The sequence below is a fragment of the Schistocerca nitens genome, chromosome 11 (assembly GCF_023898315.1).
Source record: "Schistocerca nitens isolate TAMUIC-IGC-003100 chromosome 11, iqSchNite1.1, whole genome shotgun sequence".
In the NCBI taxonomy this organism is placed as follows: Eukaryota; Metazoa; Arthropoda; class Insecta; order Orthoptera; family Acrididae; genus Schistocerca; species Schistocerca nitens.
In genome coordinates, this window is record NC_064624.1 from 207705223 (window position 1) to 207728287 (window position 23065).

The following is a 23065-nucleotide window of genomic DNA, read 5'->3' on the forward strand; positions in this document are numbered from 1 at the left end:
GAAAGACAAGGGGGGCAAGGTGGAGAAGGGGGGACTGGGAAAATGTGGGAGGAGAGGGGGTGGAGAAGGAAGGGAGGGGAAGGTGACAAAAATGTATATAAACAACAAATACTGTGAACACCCAAACCTCTGGAAACACATTTACATCACAATGCAGAAGAAATGTATGTACCATTAGTATGTACAGACGAGTCAGTAGTCATCTGGAAGATCGAATCCCCATTTCTCCCCTCTATCCTCCCCCCTCCCAGTCTTTTTGCTATTGTTTTCTATTTCCGCTATCTGACAGTTCACTTAATTATATTTATTACCAGAATGGTAACTTATTACTTTTTGCCACTTTCTAGATTTTAAATTTGTACACAGCTAAATATGGTCCGGTTTTTAATCCCAGCCATGTGTAAAAAATCTTTAGACTTGATTGTATATGTAGGTACCAATAATACCAACGGCCTTGCCGCAGTGGTAACACCGGTTCCCGTCAGATCACCGTAGTTAAGCGCTGCTGGGCTGGGCTAGCACTCGGATGGGTGACCGCCCGGTCTGCCGAGCGCTGTCGGCAAGCGGGCTGCACTCAGCCCTTGTGAGGCAAACTGAGGAGCTACTCGGCTGAGAAGTAGCGGCTCCGGTCTCGGAAACTGACATACGGCCGGGAGAGCGGTGGGCTGACCACGTGACCCTCCGTATCCGTATACCATGACGCCTATGGGGTGAGGATGACACGGCGGTCGGTCGGTGCCGTTCGGCCTTCATGGACTGTTGGGGAGGGGTTTTAGTTTAGGTAGTAATAATGACGATGTCGTGTGCGCCAGCGGATTGGATGCAAGTCTTCGTTTTGACGTCACTTTGGCGACTTGCATGTCCCTAAACTTCCTCAGTTACCTGGCCGGGAGAAAAGGAGCTACAGTTGAATTTGGAATCCAAAATACGTGTCATTTCTGGCGCCTCCTCACTTGTTGAGAGATAAAGACGAGGTTAAAACGAAGACTGGTAAACCTGTGCTCCAAACTGGAGTCGATTCCGTGACCTCTGCCTTTTCAGGCACATGTACTCTACTGCTAGACGATCAGGTATGTAAAAGGGAGGTTCAGTAAGTAACAAAATACGTTTTTTTACGAAAGCAAATTGATTTTATTGAGTATTCCAGTACACCATACCATTCCCCAATGTTTTGGCTACAAAACCTTATTTTCCAACATATGTACATCTACATCCATACTCGGCAAGCCACCTGACGGTGTGTGGCGGAGGGTACTTTGAGTACCTTTATCGGTTCTCCTTTCTATTCCAGTCTCGTGTTGTTCGTGGAAAGAAAGATTGTCGGTATGACCCTGTGTGGGCTCTAATCTGTCTGATTTTATGCTCACGGTCTCTTCACGAGATATACGTAGGAGGGAGCAGTATATTGCTTGACTCCTCGGTGAAGGTATGTTCTCGAAACTTAAACGAAGTCCCGTACCGAGCTACTGAGCGTCTCTCCTGCAGACCCATCCACTGGAGTCTAGCTATCATCTCCGTAACGCTTTCGCGATTACTAAATGATCCTGTAACGAAGCGCGCTGCCCTCCGTTGGATCTTCTCTATCTCTTCTATCAACCCTATCTGGTACGGATCCCTCACCGGTGAGCAGCATTCAAGCAGTGGGCGAACAAGCGTACTGTAACCTACTTTCTTTGTTTTCGGATTGCATTTCCTTAGGATTCTTCCAATGAATCTCAGTCTGGCATCTGCTTTACCGGCGATAAACTTTATATGATCATTCCAGTCTAAATCACTCCTAATCCGTACTCCCAGATAATTTATGGAATTAACTGCTTCCAGTTGCTGACCTGCTATATTGTAGGTAAATGGTAAAGGATCTGTCTTTTTATGTGTTCGCAGCACATTACACTTGCCTACATTGAGATTCAATTGCCATTCCCTGCACCATGTGTCAATTCATTGCAGATCCTCCTGCATTTCAATACAATTTTCCATTGTTACAACCTCTCGATATACCACAGCATCATCCGCAAAAAGCCTCAGTGAACTTCTGATGTCATCCACAAGGTCATTTATGTATATTGTGAATAGCAACGGTCCTACGACACTCCCCTGCGGCACGCCTGAAATCACTCTTACTTCGCAAGACTTCTCTCCATTGAGAATGACACGCTGCGTTCTGTTATCTAGGAACTCTTCAATCACAAAATTGGTCCGATAGTCCATATGCTCTTACTTTGTTCATTGAACGACTGGGGGAACTGTATCGAACGCCTTGCGGAAGTCAAGAAACACGGCATCTATCTGTGTACCCGTGTCTATGGCCCTCTGAGTCTCGTGGACGAATAGCGCCAGCTGCGTTTCACACGATCGTCTTTTTCGAAACCCATGCTGATTCCTACAGGGTAGATTTTTAGTCTCCAGAAAAGTCATTATACTCGAACATTATACGTGTTCCAAAATTCTACAACTGATCGACGTTACGGATATAGGTCTATAGTTCTGCACATCTGTTCGATGTCCCTTCTTGAAAACGGGGATGACCTGTGACCTTTTGCAATCCTTTGGAACGCTACGCTCTTCTAGAGACCTACGGTACACCGCTGCAAGAAGGGGGGCAAGTTCCTTTGCGTACTCTGTGTGAAATCGAACTGGTATCCCATCAGGTCCAGCGGCCTTTCCTCTTTTGAGCGATTTCAATTGTTTCTCTATCCCTCTGTCATCTATTTCGATATCTACCATTTTGTCATCCGTGCGACAATCTAGAGAAGGAACTGCAGTGCAGTGCAGTGCAGTGCATAGTCTCAGAGTTCAAGGTCATGGCCTTACGCCGTCTTACTGGGATTGGGGGAGGGGGGGGGGGGAGACGTGGGGGGCCTGTATCCCTGCAGGGCACAACTCTACTGGTGGACCTAGGAGCCAACGTGTTACTGTATAACCAACCTCCCAATCATCCACATACCGCTCCCGACGTAGTTAAATTGTGATTCGAGTGATCAGCTCAAATGAGAGTGTGCGCACGTTCGACCATTGCAGGAGTCATAGCGGCAGATCGGACAGATTTTGTCCGGGCTTGCTGTCATGGGGACAGCGCCTCGCCCAACGACTCACCGTGCTTTTGTTCACTCGCACTTCTCCGTAGACATTCTGCAAGCGCCCATGGACATCTGAGATGCTCAGGTTTTCCGCCAAAAGAAACTCCGTGATAGCTCTCTGCTTTGAACGCACCGCCGTCACAGACGCCATTTTGAGGGTTACGTATAGAATCGCCATCTGCTGGAACTTCTTGAAACTATAGGGACTGAACGGGGAATATTCCTCGATGCGCCACAACTAATTCTGCTTTTTTTTTCCCCCTCCACCGACGTTGGTTGAGAATGAAAATGTTGCATTACTTATTGAATGCCCCTCGTAAATACGAGGTGCATTCAAGTTCTAAGGCCTCCGATTTTTTTTCTAATTAACTACTCACCCGAAATCGATGAAACTGGCGTTACTTCTCGACGTAATCGCCCTGCAGACGTACACATTTTTCACAACGCTGACGCCGTGATTCCGTGGCAGCGGCGAAGGCTTCTTTAGGAGTCTGTTTTGACCACTGGAAAATCGCTGAGGCAATAGCAGCACAGCTGGTGAATGTGCGGCCACGGAGAGTGCCTTTCATTGTTGGAAAAAGCCAAAAGTCACTAGCAGCCAGGTCAGGTGAGTAGGGAGCACGAGGAATCACTTCTAAGTTGTTATCACGAAGAAACTGTTGCGTAACGTTAGCTCGATGTGCGGGTGCGTTGTCTCGGTGAAACAGCACAAGTGCAGCCCTTCCCGCACGTTTTTGTTGCAGTGCAGGAAGGAATTTGTTCTTCAAAACATTTTCGTAGGATGCACCTGTTACCGTAGTGCCCTTTGGAGCGCAATGATTAAGGATTACGCCCTCGCTGTCCCAGAACATGGACACCATCATTTTTTCAGCACTGGCGGTTACCCGAAATTTTTTTGGTGGCGGTGAATCTGTGTGCTTCCATTGAGCTGACTGGCGCTTTGTTTCTGGATTGAAAAATGGCATCCACGTCTCATCCATTGTCACAACCGACGAAAAGAAAGTCCCATTCGTGCTGTCGTTGCCCGTCAACATTGCTCGACAACGTTCCACACGGGCAGCCGTGTGGTCGTCCGTCAGCATTCGTGGCACCCACCTGGATGACACTTTTCGCATTTTCAGGTCGTCGTGCAGGATTGTGTGCACAGAACCCACAGAAATGCCAACTCTGGAGGCGATCTGTTCGACAGTCATTCGGCGATCCCCGAAAACAATTGTCTCCACTTTCTCGATCGTGTCGTCAGACCGTCTTGTGCGAGCCCGAGGTTGTTTCGGTTTGTTGTCACACGATGTTCTGCCTTCATTAAACTGTCGCACCCACGAACGCACTATCGGCACATCCGTAACTCCATCACCACATGTCTCCTTCAACTGTCGATGAATTTCAATTGGTTTCACACCACGCAAATTCAGAAAACGAATGATTGCACGCTGTTCAAGTAAGGAAAACGTCGCCATTTTGAGTATTTAAAACAGATCTCATTCTCGCCGCTGGCGGTAAAATTCCATCTGCCGTACGGTGCTGCCATCTCTGGGACGTATTGACAATGAACGCGGCCTCATTTTAAAACAATGCGCATGTTTCTCTTTCCAGTCCGGAGAAAAAAAATCGGAGGCTTTAGAACTTGAATGCACCTCGTAGTTCCTCAATAGGCTTTGATTAGCATCTTTTGATTGCACTGACTTAGAAGCTGAAATTATTTACACCGCCGAGGGACCGAAGACCTTAGTATTTTACATTAATTGCAACTTGATATTTCTACCCGTTCCTGAGAAAAAGGAGTCTTGACAGACAGACAGACAGACACGTGGGCAACAAATGGACAAAAAAATATTTTTTTTAGTGTGATAAAATTGCAATTTAGTATTTTACGGATTTTTCCTTCGCTTGTCCTGTGATACCTTGCTTCTTGTCAAGTTTTATGATTCTACGACTTATGCGAAGTACCCTACTGGTTTTGATGAATGCGTTTGTGTGTGTCGAAATATGTGGCCTACGTGTAAATGACCGTATCTTTTCATTTCATTGACTTACAAGCTTAAATCTTTCACGCCGCCTGTGGACCTTAAATCTCAGTGCTACACCGTGCTAAAAGTAACGCCTCCGAAATTTTTACGTGAAAATCGTACAGCTTTTTAAGTAAGACAATCTTTATTAATGTCATTCTTTGATGTTGTCAGTGAGGCGAGATATGCGCTTTGTTGATTTGAAACATGTAGATAAAAATTTTCCGTCAATATCATAAGTTCTCTTTACTGGTTACCGCTTTCGGCTCATAACCGAGCGATCTCCAGATCTAAGAATACAAAAAAAAAAAATTGCGTATAAATAGAGGACAATAAAAATTATTCCAGAATGAGATTTTCACTCTGCAGCCGAGTGTGCGCTGATATGAAACTTCCTGGCAGATTAAAACTGTCTGCCGGACCGAGAATCGCAAGACAAAGGCCCCGAGTTCCAGTCTCGGTGCGGCACACAGTTTTAATCTGCCAGCAAGTTCAATAAAAATCATTTTCAGTACCCCAATTTCCGTTATGGAATACATACCAATGTAACGCAGTAAACTATTTTTCTATTGGCATGCGTTGCGTAATAGAAATTCCAGTATAGAATATATGAGGGCCGTTCAGAAAGTAACCTCCGGTTGATTTAAAAAAATACACCAAGTTAAATACAAATATTTTAATATATACATCTTACAACTACATCTTTGCACTATTTTTCTACATAGTCTCCATAGCGATTGAGGCACTTATCGTATCTCTTCACAAGCTTTGAAATTCCTTCTGCATAAAAATCACCCGCTTGTGCCTGGAGCCAGCCTGTGACCGCATCTTTGAGCTCTTCGTCGTCATCAAACCGCTGTGACCCGAGCCATTTCTTCAAATGCATGAAGAGGTGATAATCACTTGGCGCCAGGTCTGGGCTGTAAGGTGGATGGTTGATAACGTACCACTTGAAGGACTCGAGAAGGGCCGTTGTTCTGCGAGCAGAGTGAGGACGGGCGTTATCGTGCAAAAAAACGATACCGGAAGTCAGCATACCACGGCGTTTGTTCTGTATAGCCCGTCGTAACATTTTTATTGTTTCACAGTACACGTCTTGATTAATGGTCGTACCACGTTCCACGAATTCAACCGACAACACCCCTTTGGCATCCCAAAACACCGTTGCCATCAGTTTTCTGGCAGAAAAATCTTGCGAGGCTTTTCTCGGTTTGGTAGGCGAATTTGAATGTGCCCACATGTTTGATTGTTCTTTTGTCTCAGGGTTCACGTACTTAATCCAGGTTTCGTCACCGGTCACGATTCTGTTTAACAATGGTTCTCCTTCGTCCTCATAACGTGACAGAAAGTCTAATGCAGAGGCCATTCTTTGAGTTTTGTGGTGGTCGGTAAGAATTTTGGGCACCCATCGTGCACAGAACTTACGGTAACCCAATCTTGCTGTCACTATCTCGTACCAGTAGACAACTCCGACATTGAGAAACGTCGATTTTCACGAACTTTTGCATCAACTGTCTGAACGAGTTCGTCAGTCACCAATGATGGTCTACCACTCCTCTCTTCATCACGAACGTTTTCTCGTCCACTTTTAAATAAACGTACCCATTCACGGACAACTCCTTCACTCATAACTCTCGGTCCGTACACGGCACAAAGCTCACGATGAATAGCTGCTGCAGAATATCCTTTGGCTGTAAAAAACCTTATGACAGCACGCACTTCACATTTGGCGGGGTTTTCTATTGCAGCACACATTTCAAACTGCCACAAAAACTAAACTAGCGCAGGTACGACGTTCACTCGACCACGGCTTGATGCCGACTGACCTGTTGAGTACGTGAATGCACAGATGGCTTCGCTACTCCCCCCACAAACCGCACTGTGACCAATCGGAGGTTACTTTCTGAACCGCCCTCGTAATTTTTATTGTTCATATTTCACACGCAGTTTTCTACCATTTTAGATCTGAGGATGGCTCGGTAAAGAGCCGGAACCTCTATAATCAGTACAGAATATTTGCGATTTTGACGTAAGATTTTTAGTCCACACGTGTTTCGAACTTTATTAACGTTACACAACTTTATGTTTACGTGTTTATTTGTTAACCTAGTAATCCTGAAGGCGGACACATTTCTCGCAGGGAGAGAGGGGCCAGACTCTTCGTGCCGTCGCGGTAGGATGTTTGTTGACGCAGCCGTCGCTTCGCATCTGCTTGCGCCGATTCATCACTAGCGAAGTGAGGCCCTCGAAACTGTTCTTTTAAGTTTCGCACACTGTTTAAAATCGGATGGCGCCAAGTGGATGGCAGCGAATTCGAGAGGCGTCAACGGCGCGTGCACGCCAGCGCAACTGTCAAAATACTGTACAACGATGAAAAGTCTTTGCTCTTAGGAAACCGACATTCGTACCAAGCACTGAACTGCGCAATGCTATCGACGTCATCTGAGCTCTGCCCGTTACAGCAGCTCCTCCATTTGTTGTCGATAGCAACAACAATGCTATTCTGAGGTGGTTGACACAACGGCTGTAATGCAAAAAAAATGGTTCAAATGGCTCTGTGCACTATGGGACTTAACATCTATGGTCATCAGTCCCCTAGAACTTAGAACTACTTAAACCTAACTAACCTAAGGACAGCACACAACACCCAGTCATCACGAGGCAGAGAAAATCCCTGACCCCTCCGGGAATCGAACCCGGGAACCCGGGCGTGGGAGGCGAGAACGCTACCGCACGACCACGAGCTGCGGACGGCTGTAATGCAACTGCTGTTCACAGAGACAGCTTTTTGCATGTGTACGACTTTTTTCGATCGCATTGTCTTGCATCCCAAAGCAAGGACTCTGCGATGGGGACGGTGGATATGTACGAACATGGAACACAGACAAATGCAATGTATTGCGAATACGTAGAAACAAGGATCTTTTATTGTGTGATTATATGACAGCGGAACAAACACTGGTAGCAGTTACTTCTGTAAAATATCTGGGAGTATGCGTGCGGAACGATTTGAAGTGGAATGATCATATAAAATGAATTGTTGGTAAGGCGGGTTCCAGGTTGAGATTCATAGGGAGAGTCCTTAGAAAGTGTAGTCCATCAACAAAGGAGGTAGCTTACAAAACACTCGTCCGACCTACACTTGAATATTGTTCATCAGTGTTGGATCCGTACCAGGTCGGGTTGACAGAGATAGAGAAGATCCAAAGAAGAGCGGCGCGTTTCGTCACAGGGTTATTCGGTAAGCGTGATAGCGTTACGGAGATGTTTAGCAAACTCGAGTGGCAGACTCTGTAAGAGAGGCGCTCTGCATCGCGGTGTAGCTCGCCGTCCAGGTTTCGAGAGGGTGCGTTTCTGGATGAGGTATCGAATATATTGCTTCCCCCTGCTTATACCTCCCGAGGATATCACGAATGTAAAATCAGAGAGATTCGAGCGCGCACGGAGGCTTTCCGGCAGTCGTTCTTCCCGCGAACCATACGCGAGTGGAACAGGAAAGGGAGGTAATGACAGTGGCACGTAAAGTGCCCTCCGCCACACACCGTTGGGTGGCTGGCGGAGTATAAACGTAGATGTAGATGAATCTCATCAGAACGTCTATTTACTACTGACACGATCCACTGGTTCTCCACATCCATTAGGAAACTTCCTGATCCATTTGGGGCATCGTCACTGTAACGCTTTTTAAAAAAAGCTTTTTTTCGATAATTTTTTGGGCAGAAGGAAAGGTGGTAGAGACGCAATACTTCTGGTAGTTATTGAGCTTATATTTAAGTATGTTACAAAAAAGTTTTGTCGGAAAGTATAAGAAAATGGCGACAATGCATAAATTCTCCCGAGAAATGTTGAATTTGAGGCGATCTGTGACACGCACTATAAATGGCTCCAGTCTGAATCTGGAAAAAGTGGGGGGGGGGGGTAGGGGAGAAGTCTGTGTAATCTACATGGGTGTAGATAGCGAACCACACAGCGAATTTTAGAAGCATTGGATTTTTGTGTAATTGCCGAGTGTTTGAATAAAGTTGTTCAATTTTCGCGAAAAAAAAACGAGAGCATTTGTTAGTAAATATTGTTTGAGTAATCTAAAATCCCCTTAGTAGTGTTGTTTCAAAGTTGCGGTTACATTTTCAAATAAAAAGACTGAAAATGATTGTAGTTTTACTGCATGCCGATTTGAAAAATCGTATTTCGAGGACAACGCGTTTCAAGTTCTGAAATGTGTTACGGCCATGAACAAAAGAAAAAATTCTACTTTTTGGAAACTGTCGCATTAATCTGCTATCGCAGGACTGACCTGTCGTACAGTACCGTTGCGACTGATATCGTATCCACTATTTTCTCGTAGGACGATTGAAATACACTACTGGTCATTAAAATTGCTACAGCAAGAAGAAATGCAGATGATAAACGGGTATTCGTTGGACAAATAGTCCGCAGCTCGTGGTCGTGCGGTAGCGTTCTCGCTTCCCGCGCCCGGGTTCCCGGGTTCGATTCCCGGCGGGGTCAGGGATTTTCTCTGCCTCGTGATGACTGGGTGTTGTGTGATGTCCTTAGGTTAGTTAGGTTTACGTAGTTCTAAGTTCTAGGGGACTGATGACCAGAGATGTTAAGTCCCATAGTGCTCAGTGCCATTTTCGTTGGACAAATATATTATGCTAGAACTGACATGTGATTACATTTTCACGCAATTCGGGTACGTAGATCCTGAGAAATCAGTAGCCAGAACAACCACCTCTGGCCGTAATAACGGCCTCGATACGCCTGGGCATTGAGTCAGAGATCGGATGGCGTGTACAGGTACAGCTGCCCGTGCAGCTTCAACACGATACCACAGTTCATCGAGAGTAGTGACTGGCGTATTGTGACGAGCCAGTTATTCGGCCACCATTGACCAGACGTTTTCAGTTGGTGAGAGATCTGGAGAATGTGCTGGCCAGGGCAGCGGTCGAACATTTTCTGTATCCAGAAAGGCCCGTACAGGACCTGCAACATGCGGTCTTGCATTATCCTGCTGAAATGTAGGGTTTCGCAGGGATCGAATTAAGGCTAGAGTCACGGGTCGTAACACATCTGAAATGTACCGTCGACTGTTCAAAGTGCCGTCAATGCGAACAAGAGGTGACCGAGACGTGTAACGGATGGCACCCCATACCACCACCCTGGGTGATACGTCAGTATGGCGAATGACGAATACACGCTTTGTGGTGTTACCTTTTTTATTATTATCTTCTCATTATCTATTGAAACAACATCGCCTTGTAATGTAATTTTAATTTTTCACCAAAAGCACATTCAACACAGCGGGAAAATACACGTCTTTCGTATCAAGACAAGAGAGAGAGACCTCCATACGTTCTTCAAAACAAAAAAGCTACGCAAAAGTAAAAAAAAAGAACAAAATTATTTACAAAATCGGTCGCTGGCGCAGCGCTCTTCTGCGTGTGCGATCGTAAAATATAACTTTGTATTGGCGGAGGCGCGGAAGTCAAAGTACCATTACAGCTTTCGATATGCGTTCACCGCGATGTCGCCAAACGCGGATGCGACCATCATGATGCTGTAAACAGAACCTGGATTCATCCGAAAAAATGACGTTTCGCCATTCGTGCACCAAGGTTCGTCGTCGAGTACACCATCGCAGGCGCTCCTGTCTGTGGTGCAGCGTCAAGGGTAACCGCAGCCACGGTCTCCGAGCTGATAGTCCGTGCTGCTGCCAACATCGTCGAACTGTTCGTGCAGATGGTTGTTGTCTTGCAAACGTCCCCATGTGTTGACTCACGGATCGAGACGTGGCTGCACGATCCGTTACAGCCGTGCGGATAAGATGCCTGTCATCTCGACTGCTAGTGATACGAGGCGGTTGGGATCCAGCACGGCGTTCCGTATTACCCTCCTGAACCCACCGATTCCATATTCTGCTAACAGTCATCGGATCTCGACCAACGCGAACAGCAATGTCGCGATACGGTAAACCGCAATCGCGTTAGGCTACAATCCGACCTTTATCAAAGTCTGAAACGTGATGGTTCGCATTTCTCCTCCGTTCACGAGGCATCACAACAACGTTCCACCAGGCAACGCCGGTCAACTGCTGTTTGTGTATGAGAAATCGGTTGGAAACTTTCCTCATGTTAGCACGTTGTAGGTGTCGCCACCGGCACCAACCTTGTGAGAATGCTCTGAGAAGTTAATTATTTGCGTATCATAGGATCTCCTTCCTGTCGGTTAAATTTCGCGTCTGTAGCACGTCACCTTCGTGGTGTAGCAATTTTAATGGCCAGTAGTGTAGCAGTCGTTGTAATTCCACGAACGCACTAAACTTCACAATTCGGGTTTAGTGCTACTACAAACAGGCACATTGCTAGAACGATTTGACAACTGATTTCATGTGTGTTCCGTATAAACTTAAAACTTGGCGGAACATTTCCTGGGCTGTTAGGAGAAGCAATAATTACTGCGAAGCGTAAGCCTCGAGGACTTTGTACCAGCAACGAGATGTCTGCCCTGCACGTTTTACGTGTCACGTGTTAAGAACTAATAGAGAAAACGGGAAGAAAATTTATAATCCTATAGCTGAATCCGTAATTCACATCAGAATCCTGGCCACTGTCTTTTAAAGTTCTTAGCAGAATCACCGAGTACTTCCGAACTGCCCTGCGCGTCATATACCTTCCTTGGACCCTTTGATGACCCAGTGTTTCGGAGCTGCGTTCTATACAACGTTTTCGTAATGTTTCTGCTCGAGTACACTTTCTTACCACTCGTTCTTAACTATATACTGTAAGATAAGCTATCGAAAGTCAGTACTGCACACAAAAATCAAGCGTCGTACCTTGTATTTTTCCTACTTTTGCTAACGCCAAGCTAACGTGTTATTAATAACTATTGAAAATATTATATATGAAGATAGTAACTGTTCCGGAAAGAACAGATACCATTGATGACCGTGCAGTTTATCTAGAATAAATGATAATTAATCCAAACCCTCAGCTGCGGACAGCAATTAGGTACATTACGTATGTACAGGGCTATTACAAATGATTGAAGCGATTTCATAAATTCACTGTAGCTCCATTCATTGACATATGGTCACGACACACTACAGATACGTAGAAAAAATCATAAAGTTTTGTTCGGCTGAAGCCGCACTTCAGGTTTCTGCCGCCAGAGCGCTCGAGAGCGCAGTGAGACAAAATGGCGACAGGAGCCGAGAAAGCGTATGTCGTGCTTGAAATGCACTCACATCAGTCAGTCATAACAGTGCAACGACACTTCACGACGAAGTTCAACAAAGATCCACCAACTGCCAACTCCATTCGGCGATGGTATGCGCAGTTTAAAGCTTCTGGATGCCTCTGTAAGGGGAAATCAACGGGTCGGCCTGCAGTGAGCGAAGAAACGGTTGAACGCTTGCGGGCAAGTTTCACGCGTAGCCCGCGGAAGTCGACGAATAAAGCAAGCAGGGAGCTAAATGTACCACAGCCGACGGTTTGGAAAATCTTACGGAAAAGGCTAAAGCAGAAGCCTTACCGTTTACAGTTGCTGCAAGCCCTGACACCCGATGACAAAGTCAAACGCTTGGAATTTTCGGCGCGGTTGCAACAGCTCATGGAAGAGGATGCGTTCAGTGCGAAACTTGTTTTCAGTGATGAAGCAACATTTTTTCTTAATGGTGAAGTGAACAGACACAGTGTGCGAATCTGGGCGGTAGAGAATCCTCATGCATTCGTGCAGAAAATTCGCAATTCGCCAAAAGTTAACGTGTTTTGTGCAATCTCACGGTTTAAAGTTTACGGCCCCTTTTTCTTCTGTGTAAAACACGTTACGGGACACGTGTATCTGGCCATGCTGGAAAATTGGCTCATGCCACAACTGGAGACCGACAGCGCCGACTTCATCTTTCAACAGGATGGTGCTCCACCGCACTTCCATCGTGATGTTCGGCATTTCTTAAACAGGAGATTGGAAAACCGATGGATCGGTCGTGGTGGAGATCACGATCAGCAATTCGTGTCATGGCCTCCAAGCTCTCCCGACTTAACTCCATGCGATTTCTTTCTGTGGGGTTATGTGAAAGATTGTGTTTAAACCTCCTCTACCGAGAAACGTGCCAGAACTGCGAGCTCGCATTAACGATGCTTTCGAACTCATTGATGGGGACATGCTGCGCCGAGTGTGGGGGCAACTTGATTATCGGCTTGATGTCTGCCGAATCACTAAAGGGGCACATATCGAACATTTGTGAATGCCTAAAAAAACTTTTTGAGTTTTTGTATGTGTGTGCAAAGCATTGTGAAAATATCTCAAATACTAAAGTTATTGTAGAGCTGTGAAATCGCTTCAATCATTTGTAATAACCCTGTAGACTGTGGACAGTTGGGAATGTGGGTTTCACGGGAGGAGTGCAAGGGATAAGTCCCTGCAGTCGCGCTATTCATCTGTGTCCTCGGTGGCTCAGATGGATAGAGCTTCTGCCATGTGAGCTGGAGATCCCGGGTTCGAGTCCCGGTCGGGGCACACGTTTTCAGCTGTCCCCATCGAGGTATATCAACAACACCTGCTGGCAGCTGAGGGTTTGGATTAATTATCATTTATTGACAATATTGTCGGAAATCGACGGCGATCTGGTGGATAATTGACGTACTAGTCAGTCTTTATCGCAAGGACTTATTAGAAACTTAGAAGTACATGTCAGATGCTAACTGGTTTCTTTTCGATCGAAACTTATCTTCAGACCATCTCGACAAGTGTTGAGCAGAGATGATGGCGAAGCCCTTGTAGTGTCGCAGGACTTCATTCATAACTGAGTAATTACTCTCCAGTAGGTACAAAGATTACCAAACTATCATTTTAATAAGTCATGGTTGCAAAACGCTAACGCGAATTATTTACAGATAAATGGAAAAACTGATAAAAGCCGACGTCGGGGAAGATCAGTTTGGATTCCGTAGAAATGTAGGAACGCGCGAGGCATTACTGACCCTATGACTTATCTTAGAAGATAGGTTGAGGAGAGGCAAAACTACGTTATAGCATTTGTAGACTTGGAGAAAGCTTTTGACAATGGAATACTCTCTTCGAAATTCTGAAAGTGACAGGGGTAAAATACAGGAAGCGAAAGGCTATTTACAATTTGTACACAAAGCAGATGGCAGTTATAAGAGTCGAGGGGCATGAAAGGGAAGTAGTGGTTGGGAAAGGAGTGAGACAGGGTTGTAGCCTCTCCCCGATGTTATTCGGTCTGTATATTGAGGAAGCAGTAAATGAAATTAAAGAAAAGTGTGGAGAAGGAATTGAACTTCAGGGAGAAGAAATAAAAACCACGGACTTTGCCAGTGACATTGTAATTCTGTCGGAGACAGCAAAGGACACGGAACGGAGTGGACAGTGTCTTGAAAGGGAGATGTAAGATGAACATCAACAAAAGCAAAACGAGGATGATGGAATGTAGTCGAATTAAATCAGGTGATGCTGAGGGAATTAGATTTGGAAATGAGACACGTAAAGTAGTAGGTGAGTTTTGCTATTTGGAGAGCAAAATAACTGATGATGGTCGAAGTAGATCATGACTGGATCATTACGGCATCACCAATTTAGTATTGGTGGGAAGTGAGGGGGGGAGAGGCAGGTAAAAATCGTAGGAGGAGGCCAAGGGATGAATACAGTAAGTAGATTCATAGGGATGTAGGTTGCAGTAGTTATTTGGAGATGAAGAGGCTTGCAGAGAACAGGGTAGCATGGAGAGCTGCGTCAAACCAGTCCTTGGACTGAAGCCCACAACAACAAAAAAAAAAAAAAACAATCCAATCTCACTAAATGCTACTACACTCCTGGAAATTGAAATAAGAACACCGTGAATTCATTGTCCTAGGAAGGGGAAACTTTGTTGACACATTCCTGGGGTCAGATACATCACATGATCACACTGACAGAACCACAGGCACATAGACACAGGCAGCAGAGCATGCACAATGTCGGCACTAGTACAGTGTATATCCACCTTTCGCAGCAATGCAGGCTGCTATTCTCCCATGGAGACGATCGTAGAGATGCTGGATGTAGTCCTGTGGAACGGCTTGCCATGACATTTCCACCTGGCGCCTCAGTTGGACCAGCGTTCGTGCTGGACGTGCAGACCGCGTGAGACGACGCTTCATCCAGTCCCAAACATGCTCAATGGGCGACAGATCCGGAGATCTTGCTGGCCAGGGTAGTTGACTTACACCTTCTAGAGCACGTTGGGTGGCACGGGATACATGCGGACGTGCATTGTCCTGTTGGAACAGCAAGTTCCCTTGCCGGTCTAGGAATGGTAGAACGATAGGTTCGATGACGGTTTGGATGTACCGTGCACTATTCAGTGTCCCCTCGACGATCACCAGTGGTGTACGGCCAGTGTAGCAGATCGCTCCCCACACCATGATGCCGGGTGTTGGCCCTGTGTGCCTCGGTCGTATGCAGTCCTGATTGTGGCGCTCACCTGCACGGCGCCAAACACGCATACGACCATCATTGGCACCAAGGCAGAAGCGACTCTCATCGCTGAAGACGACGTCCCTCCATTCACGCCTGTCGCGACACCACTGGAGGCGGGCTGCACGATGTTGGGGCGTGAGCGGAAGACGGCCTAACGGTGTGCGGGACCGTAGCCCAGCTTCATGGAGACGGTTGCGAATGGTCCTCGCCGATACCCCAGGAGCAACAGTGTCCCTAATTTGCTGGGAAGTGGCGGTGCGGTCCCCTACGGCACTGCGTAGGATCCTACGGTCTTGGCGTGCATCCGTGCGTCGCTGCGGTCCGGTCCCAGGTCGACGGGCACGTGCACCTTCCGCCGACCACTGGCGACAACATCGATGTACTGTGGAGATCTCACGCCCCACGTGTTGAGCAATTCGGCGGTACGTCCACCCGGCCTCCCGCATGCCCACTATACGCCCTCGCTCAAAGTCCGTCAACTGCACATACGGTTCACGTCCACGCTGTCGCGGCATGCTACCAGTGTTAAAGACTGCGATGGAGCTCCGTATGCCACGGCAAACTGGCTGACACTGACGGCGGCGGTGCACAAATGCTGCGCAGCTAGCGCCATTCGACGGCCAACACCGCGGTTCCTGGTGTGTCCGCTGTGCCGTGCGTGTGATCATTGCTTGTACAGCCCTCTCGCAGTGTCCGGAGCAAGTATGGTGGGTCTGACACACCGGTGTCAATGTGTTCTTTTTTCCATTTCCAGGAGTGTATTATGACATTTTGTATTTTTCTGTAGACCAGTTCAAAGGTGCGTAAATAATGGCGAAACGCACCACTGGTAGCTAATAAAAAATCTTATCACTGCAACTAACTCTGCTTGTTTCTTAATATAATACATACTGGTTGCTGTAACAACCCTGTTATGAAGTGGAAAAAGTTCTAGATTTTTTGTCACGTGTTGTGGAAGGTTCGAAAACTCTTCAGGGGGGTAGGACGTCAAACGGGCCGACTTGGAGCAGCAGGGGCACCACAGGACATTTTAATTTCCGCTGTCTATAGTTTTACGAATAAATTCATAAAACTTTGTCAGCATGACCAGGAAGGATTTAGGATTCACACTCATTGCAGTAGAAGTTCGAAAACATATGAAAATAAATTTTTAAGTGCGAAATATCGTCATATTTTCACTTACTAATGGCTGCATTTGTTGCTATAGGTACACTTTTCTTCATAAGTTAGAGAGATTCTTCGATGAATTTTGCACATCATACATACCATATTCACAGGTGTATGAAACTCTAGAATTTATTTAATTTATGAAAAAACAAATGAACTCCAGAATGAGATTTTCACTCTGCAGCGGAGTGTGCGCTGATATGAAACTTCCTGGCAGATTAAAACTGTGTGCCCGACCGAGACTCGAACTCGGGACCTTTGCCTTTCGCGGGCAAGTGCTCTACCATCTGAGCTACCGAAGCACGACTCACGACCGGTACTCACAGCTTTACTTCTGCCAGTACCTCGTCTCCTACCTTCCAAACTTTACAGAAGCTCTCCTGCGAAACTTGCAGAACTAGCACTCCTGAAAGAAAGGATATTGCGGAGACATGGCTTAGCCACAGCCTGGGGGATGTTTCCAGAATGAGATTTTCACTCTGCAGCGGAGTGTGCGCTGATATGAAACTTCCTGGCAGATTAAAACTGTGTGCCCGACCGAGACTCGAACTCGGGACCTTTGCCTTTCGCGGGCAAGTGCTCTACCATCTGAGCTACCGAAGCACGACTCACGACCGGTACTCACAGCTTTACTTCTGCCAGTACCTCGTCTCCTACCTTCCAAACTTTACAGAAGCTCTCCTGCGAAACTTGCAGAACTAGCACTCCTGAAAGAAAGGATATTGCGGAGACATGGCTTAGCCACAGCCTGGGGGATGTTTCCAGAATGAGATTTTCAGCGCACACTCCGCTGCAGAGTGAAAATCTCATTCTGGAAACATCCCCCAGGCTGTGGCTAAGCCATGTCTCCGCAATATCCTTTCTTTCAGGAGTGCTAGTTCTGCAAGTTTCGCAGGAGAGCTTCTGTAAAGTTTGGAAGGTAGGAGACGAGGTACTGGCAGAAGTAAAGCTGTGAGTACCGGTCGTGAGTCGTGCTTCGGTAGCTCAGATGGTAGAGCACTTGCCCGCGAAAGGCAAAGGTCCCGAGTTCGAGTCTCGGTCGGGCACACAGTTTTAATCTGCCAGGAAGTTACAAATGAACTGTTATATTTTAAACTTCATGTTTAGGGAAAACACAAAATTTATAGTTAAGTACCTCAGTTTTTGCTACAGTTTTTAATAGAATTCGAAAATTGTGGAGTTTCATATACCTTTAAGTATGGTTTGTATGCTGTGCACAATTCATCGAAGAATCTCTCTTACTTATGAAGGAAAGTGTACCTATAGCAATAAATACTGACATTAGTAAGTGAAAAAAAGGTGAAATTTCACATGTAAAAAACATTATTTCGTTGTGTTTTCGAACTTCCACTGCTATGTGTGTGAGTTTTGAATCCTTCCTGGTCATTCTGACAAAGTTTTATGAATTTATTCGTAAAAGTGTAGACAGTGGAAATTAAAATGTCCTGTGGTGACTCTCCTGCTCCAAGTCGGCCCGTTTGACGTCCTATCCCCCTTAAGCCAATAAAATATTAATTTTTTTGAAAATTCTACGGTTGTTTGACTCCTCAATTCTTCAATATTACACATCACAGTAAGGATACATCGATGGATACAGCACAGACGGACAGGTAGTGTGAGGTACCTGTTGTCGGAACATCGGCACTTTTTAGTGCCCGATGCGATCCACTGCCTCGGCATTCTTTAGTGAAGCACACGATCCGTAACAAGTATCATGGTCTAGGTCTGCCTCTGCAGTAAGTTCGATTCCCTGCTGGGTTAGGGATATTCTATGCCTGGGGACTGGGTGTTTGTGTTGTCCTCACCATTTCATCATCATTCGTCACTGGCTGGATTGCACTGTGCAACTGTCGGACTGTGCAACTGTCGGACTGTGCAACTGTCGGACTGTGCAACTGTCGGACTGTGCAACTGTCGGACTGTGCAACTGTCGGACTGTGCAACTGTCGGACTGTGCAACTGTCGGACTGTGCAACTGTCGGACTGTGCAACTGTCTGACTGTGCAACTGTCTGACTGTGCAACTGTCTGACTGTGCAACTGTCTGACTGTGCAACTGTCTGACTGTGCAACTGTCTGACTGTGCAACTGTCTGACTGTGCAACTGTCTGACTGTGCAACTGTCTGACTGTGCAACTGTCTGACTGTGCAACTGTCTGACTGTGCAACTGTCTGACTGTGCAACTGTCTGACTGTGCAACTGTCTGACTGTGCAACTGTCTGACTGTGCAACTGTCTGACTGTGCAACTGTCTGACTGTGCAACTGTCTGACTGTGCAACTGTCTGACTGTGCAACTGTCTGACTGTGCAACTGTCTGACTGTGCAACTGTCTGACTGTGCAACTGTCTGACTGTGCAACTGTCTGACTGTGCAACTGTCTGACTGTGCAACTGTCTGACTGTGCAACTGTCTGACTGTGCAACTGTCTGACTGTGCAACTGTCTGACTGTGCAACTGTCTGACTGTGCAACTGTCTGACTGTGCAACTGTCTGACTGTGCAACTGTCTGACTGTGCAACTGTCTGACTGTGCAACTGTCTGACTGTGCAACTGTCTGACTGTGCAACTGTCTGACTGTGCAACTGTCTGACTGTGCAACTGTCTGACTGTGCAACTGTCTGACTGTGCAACTGTCTGACTGTGCAACTGTCTGACTGTGCAACTGTCTGACTGTGCAACTGTCGGACTGTGCAACTGTCGGACTGTGCAACTGTCGGACTGTGCAACTGTCGGACTGTGCAACTGTCGGACTGTGCAACTGTCGGACTGTGCAACTGTCGGACTGTGCAACTGTCGGACTGTGCAACTGTCGGACTGTGCAACTGTCGGACTGTGCAACTGTCGGACTGTGCAACTGTCGGACTGTGCAACTGTCGGACTGTGCAACTGTCGGACTGTGCAACTGTCGGACTGTGCAACTGTCGGACTGTGCAACTGTCGGACTGTGCAACTGTCGGACTGTGCAACTGTCGGACTGTGCAACTGTCGGACTGTGCAACTGTCGGACTGTGCAACTGTCGGACTGTGCAACTGTCGGACTGTGCAACTGTCGGACTGTGCAACTGTCGGACTGTGCAACTGTCGGACTGTGCAACTGTCGGACTGTGCAACTGTCGGACTGTGCAACTGTCGGACTGTGCAACTGTCGGACTGTGCAACTGTCGGACTGTGCAACTGTCGGACTGTGCAACTGTCGGACTGTGCAACTGTCGGACTGTGCAACTGTCGGACTGTGCAACTGTCGGACTGTGCAACTGTCGGACTGTGCAACTGTCGGACTGTGCAACTGTCGGACTGTGCAACTGTCGGACTGTGCAACTGTCGGACTGTGCAACTGTCGGACTGTGCAACTGTCGGACTGTGCAACTGTCTGACTGTGCAACTGTCTGACTGTGCAACTGTCTGACTGTGCAACTGTCTGACTGTGCAACTGTCTGACTGTGCAACTGTCTGACTGTGCAACTGTCTGACTGTGCAACTGTCTGACTGTGCAACTGTCTGACTGTGCAACTGTCTGACTGTGCAACTGTCTGACTGTGCAACTGTCTGACTGTGCAACTGTCTGACTGTGCAACTGTCTGACTGTGCAACTGTCTGACTGTGTACAGGCGCTAATGACCATGCAGTTGAGCTACACAGAAATCAAACATCATCACATCACTCCTACGAAAGATATGCCAAAGAACAGGATCGATATGGACTAGATGCAGGAGCTTGGTCGTGGTCACTCTTTAATAACTTGTATGATCCACTAGGTGTTGATATCATTAATGAAGTATCCAAACCAGTTAACACTGTTCCCATCCCACAGCAAGGACGCAGCGACGGACACGGCGGAGATGGACGAACTGGACGAGCTGGAGGAGGTGTCTGCAGGGAGGGTGATGCCACCAAGGGCGAGCCCCCCGGGGGCAGAGGCCCGCCACACGCCGCCCCCACCGGACGCCCCCGCAGTCCCCGCCGCCCCAGCCGCCCCCAGCACCAAAGCAGTACCACCTCACCCCATAACCAATGGTGAGTACTGCCCTTTGTACTGCCTGTCCAAGTTACCTTCACCGCTGGCCCCCGTGGACTGCAATCGGCACAAGTGCCAACCGTGCACCCAAATCCTCTCTCCTCCACACAAACCCCCAACTGCAACTACCACCGTACTCGGCCAGCTACTTCATGCTGTGTGGCGGAGGGTACTTTCTGTACCACTGTCATTTCCCGCCTTCCTCTCCCCACCATCCTCCCTGTTCCAGTTGCAAATGGTGTGCGGGAAGACCAAAATGCTGGTAAGCCTGCAAGTGGACTAAAATCTCTCTAATTTTATCTTCACAGTCTCTTTGCGAGGTGTGCATGACAGAAAAAAAAATCAGAATGCCAAGGAGGAATTGTTCGGCATAAAGGCAAATGACTCTTCGCTTAGTGTAAGGACAGTAAACATCGGACGACTGAACAGTGGAAAAACGTTGTGTGGAGTGATGGATCACGGTACACAATGTGGCGACCCGATGGCAGGGTGTGGGTATGGCGAATGCCCGGTGAACGTCATCTGCCAGCGTGTTTAGTGCCAACAGTAAAATTATGAGGCGGTGGTGTTATGGTGTGGTCGTGTTTTTCATGGAGGGGGCTTGCACCCCTTGTTGTTTTGCGTGGCACTCTCACAGCACAGGCCTACATTTATGTTTTAAGCACTTTCTTGGTTCCCACTGTTGAAGACCAGTTTGGGGATGGCGACTGCATCTTTCAACACAAGCAAGTACCTGTTCATAACGCACGGCCTGTTGCGGAGTGGTCACCCGACAATAACATCCCTGTAACGGACTGACCTGCACAGAGTCCTGACCTGAATCCTACAGAACAAGTTGGGGATGTTTTGGGACGCCGACTTCGTGCCAGGCCTCACCGACAGACATCGATACCTCTCCTCAGTGCAGCACTCCGTGAAGAATGGGCTGCCGTTCCCCGAGAAACCTTCCGGCACCTGACTGAACGTATGCCTGCGAGAGTGGAAGCTGTCATCGAGGCTAAGGGTGAGCCAACACCATACTGAATTCCAGCATTAGCGATGGAGGGCACCACGAACTTGGAAGTCATTTCCAGCCAGGTGTCCGGATACTTTTGATGACACAATGTGCAGACAAAACTGAGTTGCTCTTTTATTCGATGAATTATTTATAATTGTCGTTTTAGTCCAATAAATGCTAAAAAGCCTTAAGACCACGATATTCATTTCGAAACTCTCAGTACTTACTGAGGTGGCAGGAATCACGGGATACGTCCTAATACCGTGTCGGACCTTCCTTTGCCACCGTAGTCCAGCGACTCGACGTGGTATGGAGTCAACAAGTTGTTGGAAGTCCTCTGCATACTCAGCCATTTTGCCTCTATGGCCGTCCATAAATTGCAAAAGTGATGGCGGTAATGGGCACGAACAAACCTATCGATTATTTCCCATAAATGTTCGATGGGATTTCTGACGGCCGATCTGGGTGGCCAGATTATTCGATATAATTCTCCGGAATGTTCTTCATCCAGTCGCGATCAGCTGTGGCCTGGTGACGTGCCGCATTGTCATCCATTAAAATTCCACCGTTGTTCACTAAGATAAAGCCCACGAACGGCTGTAAACGGTCACCAAGTAGCCGAACATAACCATCTGCAGTCACTGATCCGTTCAGTTGGAGCAGACGAACCAGTCCGTTCCATGTAAACACAGCCCACACCATTGTGGAGCCACCACAGCTTGCACAGTGCCTCGTAGACAACCTGGATCCATGGCTGTGTGGGCTCTGCGCCACACTCGAAACCTACCATCAGTCTTACCAACTGCAATTGGGACTCGTGTGACCAGGCGAGGGTTCTCCAGACGCTTAACGTGGTGGTTGTCGTCATCATCATGGTTGTCGTCATCATCATGGTGGTTGTCATCATCATGGTGGTTGTCATCATCATGGTGGTTGTCATCATCATGGTGGTTGTCATCATCATGGTGGTTGTCATCATCATGGTGGTTGTCATCATCATGGTGGTTGTCATCATCATGGTGGTTGTCATCATCATGGTGGTTGTCATCATCATGGCCACTGTGGTCGTCATGCTGGCCGTCGTGGTCGTCATGCTGGCCGTCGTGGTCGTCATGCTGGCCGTCGTGGTCGTCATGCTGGCCGTCGTGGTCGTCATGCTGGCCGTCGTGGTCGTCATGCTGGCCGTCGTGGTCGTCATGCTGGCCGTCGTGGCCGTCGTGGTCGTCATGCTGGCCGTCGTGGTCGTCATGCTGGCCGTCGTCGCCGTCATGCTGGCCGTCGTCGCCGTCATGCTGGCCGTCGTCGCCATCATGCTGGCCGTCGTCG

At 47.4% G+C, this 23065-nt stretch overlaps 1 pseudogene; it reads left to right on the plus strand.

The window, feature by feature from the left end:
* Positions 1-444: 444 nt before the first annotated feature.
* Positions 445-562, plus strand: LOC126214036 (5S ribosomal RNA; annotated as a pseudogene).
* The last annotated feature ends 22503 nt before the right edge of the window (positions 563-23065 follow it).